The sequence below is a fragment of the Octodon degus genome, unplaced genomic scaffold (assembly GCF_000260255.1).
Source record: "Octodon degus isolate 3935 unplaced genomic scaffold, OctDeg1.0 scaffold00194, whole genome shotgun sequence".
In the NCBI taxonomy this organism is placed as follows: domain Eukaryota; kingdom Metazoa; phylum Chordata; class Mammalia; order Rodentia; family Octodontidae; genus Octodon; species Octodon degus.
In genome coordinates this window covers 530,818-545,145 of record NW_004524770.1, presented here as the reverse complement: position 1 = coordinate 545,145, position 14,328 = coordinate 530,818, and the positions used below count along the sequence as shown (strand labels likewise).

General features: G+C 50.2%; 1 protein-coding gene across 2 annotated transcripts in view; it reads right to left on the bottom strand.

Moving 5' to 3' along the window:
• Positions 1-14,328, bottom strand: part of Zbtb46 (zinc finger and BTB domain containing 46) — a 61,699-nt gene that overhangs the window by 43,904 nt on the left and 3,467 nt on the right. The window contains exon 1 of one of the 2 annotated variants that reach the window (XM_004644142.3): positions 6,118-6,128. The exons of the other annotated variant lie outside the window; for it this stretch is intronic. The gene's annotated coding sequence lies outside the window, so the exon portion shown is untranslated. Of the gene's footprint in view, positions 1-6,117; positions 6,129-14,328 lie in introns of those variants that run through there. 2 annotated transcript variants of the gene reach the window in all.

Sequence of the window (14,328 nt, the reverse complement as noted above, 5' to 3'; positions counted from 1 at the left end):
TTTTAAAAAAATTAAAAAATAAAAAATAAAAAAATAAAAAATAAATGTTGTCTAAAATGTAATGTAGCAAGTGAATCATTACCTCACAGCAAAGAAAATCCTCTCCTAAGACCAGCCATTCTGATTCCGGGGCCAGCAGACAAGCAGCAGTCCCCAGGAACGGAGACCAGTCTGAGTCTAAAGCCTCTCTTCATGACCCCAGTGAAAAGTCACTGGACAGACGTGGCACAAGGAAGACACATCACCGGCTCAACTCAGACAGCAAGACACAGATGAAAGCTCCAGCAGTAATCCAGCACTCAGGAGGCTGAGGCAGGAGGGTCGTTTCCAGTTCAAGGCCAGCCTGGCGTACAGAGCTCAAGGCCAGACTGAACTATACAGAGAGATCCTATCTCTAAAATAAAACAAAAGCTACAGTAAGGGGCCACGGTCACAACAGATATGGGTGACCAGAGCCCCACACTGCTCAGGAATGTGAAGTGCCCTAGCTACTTTGAAAAGCAGTGTGGCCAGCCAGGTGCAGGGCTCCCACCTGCAAGCCCAGCACTTGGGCAGGAAGAGTACAAGTCTGGGATGTCTCAGCCCAGCTTAACAATTTAGTGAGACCCTGTCTCAAAAGGAAGAAAGGCGGGGGGGGAGCAATAAGCTAGCTCAGCAGACAAAAGCGCCTGCTTCGGCAAGTGCAGGGACCTCAGTTCTGTCCCGGGCACCACACACTGCGCCAGCCCTGCCGCTCAGGTGCAGTGGCACACGCCTGTAATCCCAGCATTGGGAAGACTGAAAACAAGAGGCTCACCAAGAGTCTGAGTTGCGCAGTACCACAGCAAAACATCTGGCCAAGCGCCCTGCGAGCCTGGTTGCCTGCCAGGGAGAAGCAAACACATCTGCCCAAAAAACCCCAAGAAGGATGATGCGCGAAGATCCGCCAGCTTCATTCCAAACATGCACCAGGAGGTGAAGTGATCCCAACACTAAGCCACTGCTCAGCAAGGAAAGGGGTCCGGGCCTTGAGCAGAGCCCAGTCTTCTGCACTCTGACTGCCTTCCTGCACCATTCCTTGACTCCCCACCCCCAGAGCCCAGGCTGACTGCCACAGAAATATGCTGCGCCAGGCCACACACACTGGAAAAAAGAGACCTGTCCACAAAGACTGGTCAGCAGCTGCCCAGGGCTGGCTGGGTGGAGGGAGGGAAACAGGGACGGCCAAGCCAGGGGAAATGTCTGGGGGACAGTGATGTAGGCAACTGAACTAGATAGAACTATTACAGGTAGGCAGGCAGGCAGGCAGGGCCGGGCCTTCCAAGAGAGAATATAGAAGACAAGGTGACCTTGCAACTTTGGAAGAGACAGACACTCCAGCTGTGGGCCAGAGCTCAAGACAAAGGAGTAAACAAATACAGCCACACACTTCCCTAGGGATGGGTATCAGGGATTGATCTTCTAAATAGGTACCTGAGGCCAGGGAGACAGCTCAGTAGAATATGCTTGCCTGACAAGTGCAAGGGCCTGAGTTCAATCCCCAGTTCCACAATAAATAAACAAATAAGTAAACAGGTATCAATCACCTTGAAAGAGCCCAAAAAAGTCACCCCACCCCCAAAAGGAAGAGACCTGGTCCCATATGATTCCATATTCATGTCTACTTGCTTCTAGACTCACTTCCCCATTTGATTCTTTTTTTTTTTTTTTTTAATTTATTTATTTATTTGTGTAAGTGGGGGGGGGGGCAACTCAGCCCACCAGGGGGCGGGGCTGGCTGGCATGTGGTGCTGGGGGATTGAACCGTGGTCCCTGTGATTTGCTAAGCTTATTCTAAGTAGGTGCTTTAGACCACTGAGCCATCTCACCAGCCCCTCCCCATTTGATTCTGATTTAATCAGTTTTACCTGAGCAATAGCGCTTGTAATCTCATTGGCTGACCATAGTTTTGTTCCACCTCATGCCCACCTAAGCAAGTTCCCAAGTTCTCCACCTTATATCCACAGCACCCCATAATTTTACTCTATAAAAATCCCTGGAAGAGACAACTTCCTGGGGCACCCGACTTGGGTCCCCCTTCTGTCCCTCTCTTGGACAGACACTTTCTTTCCCCAGTAAATATATTCTGCTCTTAACCTCCATTTGTTCCGAAAGTTCATTCTTTGGTTTTAGAGAACATGAATTTATCCCAGGTGCCTTTCAGGTCGGGAGTTTCATTCCCCTCTATCAACATGAGATGACTTCCTCAAGTGATACCCTTTGTGCAAGAGCAGTTTGCTATATGTAATTCATACTTCAACCAAGACGAGTTTATTTTTATAAAAATCCTCTTCCTCAGCTATAATCCCCAGTTTTACCCAAGGAATCTATCGCACTGTTACCTGCTGAACAGTACCCTCCAAATCTGTTAACGTCCTCACCCCCAAACCTCATCACCTTTGGAAATAGGTCACTGCAGCTGTAATTAGTAAAGGCAGGACACTGGGATGGGCCAACCTAAAGCAGCCAGTCTCCTTACAGAAGGAAAGACACAGGGCAGGTGAGGCCATGATGTCACCAGGGCCCAGGAGGCTCTTCAGAGGGAGGAAGCCTCTCAGACCACAGAAGCAGAAACTGCTCTTGTCACAGAACGCACCAGACGCGGCTGCAGCGGCTCCAGGGCACCCAAGTACCCTCCCAGCGCCAAGAGCACCGCCCACAAGAGCCAACAGTCCTGGCAAGATGACGCGTGGCTGCCATACCACCCTCCCTGAACAGCCCTTCCACACGCCCAGTCTCTACACATCCGGCCTCCGCCTGTCTGCCCTCCACCTGCCTGGCAGCAGCCAGGAACCCCTGGAACGGCTAAGTCCTTGCCACATACTGAGGTGTTTGGACAGGTTTTTTGGGGGGACAGTTTATTATCTTCTGAAAAACTCCAGGTGAGGACATGAGCAAGGGGATATTCAATAAACCAAATGTTACATAGATCATATTATTGTCTACAGGGGCCAGAGAGATGGCTCAGTGGAATAAGTGCTTCCCTGGCAAGCGCAAGGGCCTGAGTTCAATCCTCGGTTCTGGGGAAAAAAAAAAAAAAATTATGATGACATATTATTGTCTACAGTTGCTATATTTTTTTTTCTTTTGTCTTTTTGAAACAAGGTCTGACTATGCAATTTCAGACTGGTCTTGACCTTACTTTATAGCCCAAGATGGTCTCAGACTTGCAAGATCCTCCTGCCTCAGCCTCCAGAGAGGGATGGAGGCAGGCCACTAAGATTACAGGCATGCACCATCACACCCGACTCAGAAACAAAATATGAAATGAGATTTAAAAAAAAAAAAAAAAACACTAAAATGTTAGAAACTGGGGGTGGTGGTACCACCTATAATCCCAGGACTCAGGAGGCTGAGGCAGGCAGATTGCTAGCAATTTCAGGAAAGTCTGGGCTACAGGGGCCGGGGAGATAGCTGGGGCTGGGAAGATAGCTCAGTAGAATAAGCGCTTGCCTGGCAAGCGCAAGGGGCCTGAGTTCAATCCCCAGTTCTACCAAAAAAAAGAAAGAAAGAAAAGAAAAAAGCAAGCAAGCAAGCCTGGGCTACAAAATGAGTTCAAGGCCAGTGAGTCTCAGAAAGAAAGAAAGAAAGAGAGAGAGAGAGAGAGAGAGAGAGAGAGAGAGAGAGAGAGAGAGAGACTGAGACTTGTGTGAGGGCCAGCCAAATAGCTCAGGGAATTAAAGCACCCGCAAGCAAGTTCAGGGGCCGGGGGCTGGTTCCCCAGGCCTGCCCTGCCGCCACAGGGCGCAACGAGCCTAAGGAGCCTAAGGTTGAGACTGGGCGTGGTGGCATGCACCTGTAATCCCAGCTCTTGGGAGGCTGTAAACACTACGAGTCTGATCTAGTAGACCCTGTAGACCCTTCCCATAAATACAGGGGAAAAAAACTTGTGTGATGGTTTTTTGATAGTGTCAGAGAAACAGGCAGAAGGAAAAAGGAAAAAGGGTTTTATTATCTTTCAGGACTTGGAGAGAATCTGGAGGAAGAAAAGAGATCCTCGAACTGGAACAAAGGGAGATGAGCCTTTTACAGCCTTTTGCCTGGGGTGGGGCTTGAGGGGGAGGTTTAGATACACCGGAGTTGCTGACTGAGGCCTTCCCTGAGGTGGCGGGAAAGATGAAAGGAAAGTGCACCCTGGGCTGAGCTGGAGAAGCGGGGGTGGTCTCCAGAAGATAAACTGTTGCTTTAAGGGCTTCAGCCCTATTAGCTGACCACCATAATAGTTCAGCATTTCACACTAGTGCCAGAACCTATCACTACGTACATGTGCCAACTCCCCAGGAGGAAGCACTTGCTTTCTAGTGCAAATGGGCACTAATTGAAAAAACAAACGTTTGTAATTAAACTAAGCCAGGCCTGGTGGTACACTCTCAGGAGGCTAAAGGAGGATGGTTGTCATCAGTTCATAGTGAGACCCAGTCTCAAACAAACGAAAACTGAACGAGCCATAAAGAACACCTACTCCAAACACTAGCACACACCCGTCACCCTCCCGTGACAGGAGGCACGTTTTCCCCAGAGAGCACAAATCCACGGGGTGCCTGCTAAAGAACTCTACATTTCCATACCTGGCCAATGAGATCTAAAGCCTGAACCTGTTCTGGCCGCCCCTCCAGCCCCTCCAGCCCCTGGCCTGCCGCCAGGCCCCTTTCTCAGTTCCTCCACCTCCACCCCAGGGGTTTCACCTGGGCCAACTCACTGCCTCCTTTACCTCCCAAACATGCCCCAGGTCACGTCCTCTGGTGTGCCTCACCCGGACCACAGGGTTCTTCTTCTGCTTTCTGAATCCTGGAGCCCCAACTCACTCCTCCCTGTCCCATCCCAGCCCTGTACTCAGGTTCACTGAAAACAGAAGCCCAGAGCAATGTGGGGATGGCATCAAGCCTGAAGATGCCATCCCCTGCTACAGACTCTAGCAGAGACCCGAGCGGGCGGAGACAGCCCAGGAGGCCCGGAGGGGCTGTGCAGATGTAGGCAGCCGCCTCCCTCCCCGCACGTGCACAGATGCCCAGAAAGCCATCAGGAGCCCAGGAGCCAGCCTCTCAGGCACAGCACCGAACAGCCCCTCTACAGGACCATGGCCTGGGACTCCCCGCAGCCCAAGGAGTCAACACAGCAACTCACTGCGTGCCAGGCTGAGCCCCTACTGGCCTGGGTCTTCAAGGACAGGAGCAGAAGCTGCCCAGCATGGGACGAGAGCAGCTCTATCCACAGCCAGGAAAGGAGAACACTACACAGGGCCTGGGCCACTGGAACCCCAGCCGCTGCCTTAGCATGTCTCGCAGTGGTTTGGGAATAGGCAGCAACCATGAGCATGGTTCTTCACCAGGGCAGCAGAACAGGTGACAGGACTTGGTGACAATAATGCTAGGGACATGGGGGAAACAAGGCAAGGAGCAAACATACAGAACAGGCTGCCATCATAGACCCGGTGACCAGCACAGCGCCACCGAGCTGAGTGGAGTCCTGGAGGAGGCCACCACTCAAGGGAGGCCTCGCCACACAACCACCACTGGTGGGACTCCCACCTGTCCTGACTCAGGCTCTGGCACGGGGAAAGGCCGGGTCCCTGGGAAAAGGCTCAGGTGCAGGAGGGCACACCCAGAAATCCGCAGGGGCCCATCACTGGGCTAGACAGCGTAAGAATGACTCAGAAGCTCTACATACTCCTTATCCAGACATGCATTTTTAACACTGCCCCCTTGTCTACCTGCAGTAGTGTGCTAAAATCATTAGTCCACACTCAAAACTTGGAGGGGCCGGGGAGATAGCTCAGTAGAATGAGCACTTGCCTGGCAAGCTCAGGGTCCTGAGTTCAATCCCCAGTACCACAAAAAACAAACAAACAAACGAACAACTCGAAACTTGGAGACAAGAGAAGCCATCATAGGCTGAAACCACTCTGGTACTGGAGTGGCAACTCTGGGCCCCCACACAGGACAGGGCCTGCCTCAGGTTCTTTGGCACTTGACACCCCATTTCCAAGAGTCCCCATAACAGCAAAACCAATGTATCAAATTCCGAGGAAAGATTTCTAAGCAAGTCTGAATATATGACACTAACAAGAAATGATGGTAAGCCAGGTGCAGCTAAGCACACCTGTAACCCCAGCTACTCCAAAGGCTGAGCAGGAGGATCATAAATTCAAGGTCAGCCTGGGCAATTTAGTGAGATCCTGTCTCAAAATTAAAAAAAAAAAAAATGTTTAAAGGGCAAGGGGTAGAGCTCAGTGGGAGAACACTCCCCTTGCACGTCTGAGGCCCTGGCTACACATCTCAATCAATCTACTAATCGAAAAGCTCCCAATGGAGACTGGGCTTGGTGGCGCGTGCCTCTAATCCAGGCACTTGAGAAGCTGAAAACAGGAGGATCACTACGAGTCCAATCTATATAGTGAGACCCTGTAGTCCCTGCAGACCCTGTACCAAATGCATTAAAAAAAAAAAAAAAAAAAAGAGGAGTCAGGGAGATGGCTCAGTAGAATAAGGGCTTGCCTGGAAAGCACAAGGGCCTGAGTTCAATCCCCAGTTCCGCAAAAAAATAAATTATTTGGGGGCTGGTGAGATGGCTCAGTGGTCTAAAGCACCTACTTAGAACAAGCTTAGCCAAAGCACAGGGACCACGGTTCAATCCCCCAGCACCACATGCCAGCCAGCCCCCAGCCTCGCCCCCTGGTGGGCTGAGCTGGCCACACACACAAATAAATAAATAAAAATAAATAAATTTAAAAAAAAAAAAAAAAAGAAAGAAAAAGAAAAATAAATAAAAACAAAAAAAAGAAAGAACAAGGGATGTACCTCAGTGCAAAAACCCTGGGCTCAATTCCCAGTACCAAAAGAATTTTTACAGGAATGGATGGATACTCAGCAGTTCATAAAAAATGAATGATAGGGGCTGGAGAGATGGCTCAGTGGTCTAAAGCACCTACTTGGAACAAGCTTGGCAAAGCACAGGGACCGCAGTTCGATCCCCCAGCACCACACGCCAGCCAGCCCCGCCCCCTGGTGGGCTGAGCTGGCCACACACACACACACACACACACACACACAAAATGTTTAAAAAAAAAAAAAAAGAATGATAGCAAAGAAAAGAGAAACAAAAAGGCAGGCTACGAAACACCCAGGCAGCCTGATCCACGCCTATGAGACCCAACGACCAGAGGTGTGCCGCCTAGGCGGGGCTGTGCAGGGCAGGCCAGGAGTGCCCATGGCGGCCACACTGCTTCCAGGCCTCAGCACGGACTTCCCAGATACCAAGGCCACCGCCAGCCCCCACCCCCACAGCTCTGCAGGCAAGATGAGGGCTGTAGGCCTGATGGGGACCCCTCGCGCCTTGACAGTGCCCTGGGAGAAAGGAGGCTTCCTCCCCTGCCACCTCCCGAGCACTGCACAGCCCAGAGCGGACTCTGGAGCAGGAAGAGATTCCTCAGCAGGCCTGAGGTGCTCTGGCGGCGCAGAAGCAGCACAGTGCCTATGAAGCATTTCCGGAGCCCCCACGCCCAAGGCCACAGCAGCGCAGGAGCCAGCCAGGAAACTCAGGCTGTGCAGAAGGAGGCTGACCCACAGTTCTCCTCATCTGCTGACCTGGGCCCCTGGCTGGACAGGGATCTGTGCGTCAGGGCTGGGCTCCAGGATGAACAACTGCCATCTGTCAGGCACTTACCAACTGCAAGCTCCCCTGCCCAAGAGGGAGGTGAGGACTCCCACCACACCTGAGCATCAGAGCCCAGCTGAGCCCTGCAGTAAGCACAGTGTTCTCCCAGCTCTGCTAAAGGCTGACGCGCTTTCCACGGGAGCGGCTGGTGCTGAGTCCAGCCCACACCCTCCCAGCACACCTAGCTCACCAGCTTGGATTTTCTGCACTTGCTTTCTAGAGTGTTTAATACAGATAATGAAGATTTATCTGGAGAAAAAGTAAAACTGGGTGTGGCAGATCACGCTTATAATCCCAGCATTCTGGGAGGCTGAGGCAAGAAAACCACAAGTTCGAGCCTAACCTGGGCAGCTCAGTGAGAGCTTGTTTCAAAATTTTAAAGAAGAGACTGAGATGTAGTCCAGCCACAGCCCTGGTTTAATCCCCTATATTGAAAAATACATGTATATATAAATAAAATGTATAAAGGGCTGGGGAGGGTTCTGGGAAGATAGCTCAGCGGTCTAAGTGCCTGCCTGGCAAGAGCAAAAATCCGAGTTAGATTCCCATATCATGCGGGCCACCAAAACCAAGCATGGTGGTGCATGCCTGTAATCCCAGCCCTGAGGAGGTTGATCCAGGAGGATCACTATGAGTCTGAGCTGTATAGCAAGATCCTGTATCAAATAAATAATCTTTTAAAAAAATAAATACATAAAAGGGCTAGGGATGCTGAGTCCAACCTGGGTTCAGTCTCCAGCACCAAAAGAGAACAGCAGGGTGCTAACCCAAGTAGTGAGTGACACAGGAGACTATCATGTGTGGGAAGCACAGGGTGTGGGTATATGACTGTGGTACTGCATGTGGTTAAGTACCTGAAGGTAGAATTAAGTGCCTGAAATTGTTTTAAAAATCAACAAAAAAATGAAAGAGATAGAGGAAAGAACAGGAGAGTGTCGGGACGCCTTGCAGCTGGGGAAGGAGCCTTTTTCTTCAATTTTGTCTATGTAAGTGTCACCCCCCCCAATTTTTTTTCCAAATAAATTTTTAAAGAAACTGTTGGGGGCCAGGGAGATAGCTCAGTAGAATAAGTGCTTGCCTGGCAAGCACAAGGACCTGAGTTCAATCCCTGGTTCTTGCAAAAAAAAAAAAAAAAGAAAAAGAAAGAAAGAAACAAACAAACAAGCCAACTGTCATCACCAGGTGTGACAGCACAAGCCTGTAATGCCAGCTACTAAGGAGGTGGAAGCAAGATCACATATTTGAGCCCAGATTGGGCAATTTAACAAGACCTTGTCTCAAAAGAAAAAGAAGAAAGGGGCTGGCGAGGCAACTCCGTGTTAGAGCACAGGAACCAATTCCAAAGGGGGCTACAGGCCCACCTGCTGAGCCCCAGGCCTCGCCTGGGGGACAGACACAAACAGAAGGGTCCCACATCCTGAGAGTCAAGCACAGACCGTAGCTGCCACCTAAATGCCCTGCCCCTGCTCCCTTCTTACCTGCTCCCTCTGTACTCTCTCGATGCAGCTGGAGCTGAGAACCTGTTAGTTCACAAGCTGGACACCTGCCACCCCCACTGTGACGCAGAGCACAGTGCAGAACACGGTGGTAGACAGAGGAGGTGCCATGGCGAGGGTGGCACACAGGGGCACCAGGCTGGCCACCCTGCTGGCAGGGAAGGAGTGCATCTCCCCGGCCCAACTGGCACAGGAAGGTGGCACATACTCCACCACAGGAACGTACCTCCCTCACTGGACTTGGCCACTCACAGCCACACAGCTGGGGCCTCCAGCAATTAATTCTCCTCTCCTCTGCCCTCCCTCCCACCCTTTCACTCCCCTCTCCTCCCATCTCTACTTTCCCCTCTCTTTTGAGACAAGGTCTCACTATACAGTTCAGGCTGGCCTTGAACTCACAGTGATCCTCCTGCCTTGGCCGCCTGAGTGGTAGGATTACATGCATGTGCTACCATATCCAGCTGGCAATTTCTACACCAAATAAATAAAAAATAGCAAGTGTGCTTAAGAGGCTAGCCCAGCACAAGAAAAGCAAAGAATGAACAAAACCATTTTCCCATCTCAGAGAATATTTACATCAGAGACAACTGTGAAAATGAATGAAAAGAATGGAAAACACACAATTTATTTTTTTAAAAGATTATTTGGGGGGGCTGAGGAGATGGCTCAGTAGAATAAGCACTTCCCTGATAAGCGCATGGGCTTGAGTTCAATCCCCAGTTCCGGAAAAAAAAAGATTATTTGGGGGCTGGTGAGATGGCTCAGTGGTCTAAAGCACCTACTTAGAACAAGCTAAGCTAAGCAAAATCACAGGGACCTCGGTCAATCCCCCAGCACCACATGCCAGCCAGCCCTGCCCCCTGGTGGGCTGAGCTGGCCACACACACACACACACACACAAATAAATAAAATTTTTTAAAAAAAGATTATTTGGTACAGGGTCTCGCTAAGCAGCTCAGACTCACAGTGATCCTCCTGTATCAACCTCCTCACCAACAAAAAAATAAAAAATAAAAGCAAACAGGAAAATGAACTCAACATCAAAAACTCCTTTGTTCGGGCTGGTGAGATGGCTCAGTGGTCTAAAGCACCTACTTAGAACAAGCTAAGCTAAGCAAAATCACAGGGACCTCGGTTCAATCCCCAGCACCACATGCCAGCCAGCCCCGCCCCCTGGTGGGCTGAACTGGCCACACACACACTAAAGTTATATTTAAAAAAAAAAAAAAAAAACTCCTTTGTTCACATACCTGGTGGGCCAGTCATAGGATACAGACTTGATACATATTTTACTGCCCCAAAGACAGCTAATAATTCATCAGTTCTTCAAAACACCCTGAACTAAAAGAACAAAAATCTCTCTTTTTGGGGGGAGGGGGCAGGGCAGAACCAGGGATTGAACTCAGGACCCTGCACTTGCCAGGTAAGCACTTATTCTACTGAGCCATCTCCCCGGCCCCCCAAAATCTCAAAGCAATAAAATCATATACTTTTGTCAGCCAGGAATGGTGGCGCACACCTGTAATGCCAGCACTCAGGAGGGTGAGGCCAGAGGGTCAGTGCGAGCTCAAGACCAACCTGGGCTATAAAGTGAGCTCAAGACCCAGCCTGAACTGCATAGCAAGACCCTGTCTCAAAAAGACAAAAATAAGGGCCGGGGAGACGGCTCAGTAGAATAAGCGCTTCCCTGGCAAGCACAAGGGTCTGAGTTCAAACCCCGGTTCTGCCCCCCCAAAAAAGATTAAAAAATAAAAAGACAAAAATAAATATAAAAAACCCACATATTTTTCTACACCAACATAAACAAAAATAAAAATTTTCTTGAAAAACATAAAAATGCCCTTTTATGACTTGCTTACTTAGGCATAACCAACAAAGTGATAACATATACTACCCAAGAACACTTGTACTAACGTGTGCTAAAGAGAAACAGTGAAGTTAAAGAACAACATTAAGCTAAAATGTTTCACCTGCTTCATGACAAGAAGACTGGTACTGCTTAATAAGTGTTCCTGTGATTTTAACTCCTCAAAACCCTAAAATAGAAATTCTAAAAAAAGAGAAAGAAACTTCACTTGACCCAGGCATTCCACTTCTGGGTATCTTCCCTAAAGAGTGAGAAACGTCACATAAGAGCGCTACACACATGCCCGCTATGGCAGCGCGACTCCTAACAGTACGCCTTGGAAGCGATCTGCACGTGCACCAGCAGATAAAGAGATCTAAAACAGGAGGCATTTGCACACAACGGAGCACTACTCTGCCACAAAGAAGGGTAGAGAGCCACCCGACACGCTTGACCTCACACGAAACTGTAAGACTAAGTGAAATAAATCAGACGCTCAAGCTGAAATATGGTTTGATTTCTTTCATATGAGAAACCAAAAAAGCAAACGAAGAGCAAAATAAAAGATAACAGAAAACAAGGAGAAAGACTTTTACAAGTGGAAAGGTGAGCAGGAGGGGGAGGAACGGGCAGGGAAAAAGCAGAGGGGATGAAGGACTAACAGAGATGCTCCAGGAGCACGCCCCGCCCCACGAGTGCTGAGCATCACGTGCCACAAACACATGCAACAGGAGACGGAAAATATGTATCTCCACTTCCTCAGTTTCCCTCCAAAAATCGAAAGTTGTAAATAGGAACACAGTCAGTAATTACTTCTGATCACAGGAATCAGCACCTTCGCGATGCCAATGAACACCCTGCTGACAGGAGCTGCGCATGGTGGCACACACAAGCCTGTAATCCCAGCACTTGGGAGGCTGAGGCAGGAGGATCGAGGTCAAACGGTGTATGTGGTACTGAGTGCAACCGTCTTTATGAATACTTTTTTGGGCCAGGGAGATAGCTTAGCAGAATAAGTGGCTGCCTGGCAAGCACAAGGGCCTGAGTTCAATCCCCAGTTCTGGAAAAAAAAAAAAGGGGAGGGGTCTTTTCTTTAATGTATTTAGTACAGGGTCTCACTACACAGACTGGATTCATAGTGATCCTCCTGTTTTCACCACACCACCACGCCCAGTCTCAGCTGCCCTCTCAGTGCACCCCCAGGGGCAGGGGCAGGGGCAGGGGCAGGGGCGGGGCCGGCACAGAATGCCTAAGATCAACAGAACCCCAGTCCCTGTGCCTGCTTAGTTTAGTCCGCTGAGCTATCTGGTTGGCCCTTTTTTGGTCTTTTTGAGACAGGGTCTCGCTCTGTAGTTCAGGCTGGCCTTGAGCTCACTTTGTAGCCCAGGATGCTCTCAAACTCACAGTGATCCTCCTACCTCAGCCTCTAAAGCACTAGGATTACAGGTATGTGCCTCCACGCCCAGCTTGAGACCCTGTCTTTAGAAAGGGGGGAAAAAAACAAACAAACTGGGCACAGGGGTACAAGCCATTACCCAGCTAGTAGGTTGACCGCTTTTTTTTTTTTTTTTTTGGCTGAACCAAGGATTGAACTCAGACCCTGCGCTTGCCAGATAAGCACTTATTCTATTGAGCCATCTCCCTGGCCCCAAACCGGATTTTATTTAAAAGTCCATGTCCTGGGGCTGGGGAGATGGTTCAGTAGAATAAGCGCTTCCCTGGCAAGCGCAAGGGCCCGAGTTCAAGCTAGTAGGAAGGCTAAGGCAGGAAAACTGCAAGTTTGAGGCCAGCCTGAGTAACTTAATGAAAATTTCTCAAAATAAAAAGCAAAAAGGGCTGGGCTCTAGCTCAGTGGTAACCCAGCCCTGCATTTGGCTGGGGGCAGAGAAAGAGCAAGAAGGCTGTCGTTGAGGCCTCCCCTCCTGCATCTAACGCAGAGCGGGTCGCTGCCGCTATCACAGGGCCATGCGTGGTGCCCAAGAGGTCTGCCTCTCTGGGATGTAGCTCCAGGCAGGCACTTGCCTACTAGGCGTGAGGCCCTGGGGGAATCCCAGCACCATGCACACACAAGGGCTCTGAAGTGGTACAACGCTGCGGGCGGCACAGGGCTCAGAGGCAAGGGCCTGAGTTCAATTCCTGGTTCCGCAAAAAAAAAAAAGTCCATGTCCTTTCCATTCTGTGGGTAACTGGACTGGCAGGCACAGCAAGCCAGAGAGCCAGCAGTAGGAACCAAGCAGAGGCCTCGCAGCACACCTAGGGCTGCATCATGCAAGGACAGGTGGGAAAAAAGCTGCTCAGCCGACAGCTTTCCAGGAGGGACCCCGGTCTCCAGTGTGGCCTCACAGGCAGGGCCATGTGCGGAAGCAACAGCTTCAGAAGGCGCTGTGTGGACCTACGACGCTCCTCACACCCACTCCACAGCTGACCAGCCCCAGAGTGGCTATCCTCACAGGAGCCCTCTCTGTCAGGCAGAGCCCAGACAGGGTTCGCCGGGTCTGTGTACTTCAACCCAGGGCCTGGATCTTTTGCCTATCATTTGTAGAAACCAAGAAGCTCCTTTCCGGCCAGCAGTCTACACGGTGCTTCAAGCTCTCTGCAGTGTTCCTGACCTCTTCTACTACAAAAAACCATAGCAGTGGTCCCCTGTGTCACGTGGCCAAACCACTGGCCCTGTCTCCACCCTGTTCCAAAGGCTTGCTAAGCAATGGTTGTACCAAACTCAGAGAATCCCTCCAGTACAACTCAAAAAGTACATCTATCAAAACCCAAAAGAGGGACCAGGGAAATGGCTCCGTGGAATAAGCGCTTCCCTGGCAAGCACAAGGGCCTGAGTTCAAGCCCCAGTTCCAAAAAAAACCCATAAGTGCTGCTGAAAAACACTGTCTCAACTTTCTATGGAGAAGGTGGACGGGGTACCTCAGGCCTATATAATCCCAGCACTCCTGAGGTTGAGGTGGGAGGATCAAAGCAAAAAAAGTTCAAGGCCAGCCTGAGTTATACTGTGACTTGAAGACCAGCCTGAACTACACAGCAAGACTCTGTCTGGGAAAAAAAAAAAAAAAAAACTTTTTCTGCTTACAAATACCTGATAAGGGCCAGCAAGATAGCTCGGGGCCGGAGAGATGGCTCAGTGGAATAAGCAATGGCCTGGCAAACACAAGGGCCTGAGTTCAATCCTGGTTCCGCCAAATAGCTCAGCAGACTGTTTGATTGGGGTCCACATGCCACACCTGGTCCTCCCCCTTCCCCTCCCCCACACTCACCCTCAGGGGGCAACCGAGTCCAGGTGTGGTGGGTGGTGCACACCTATAATCC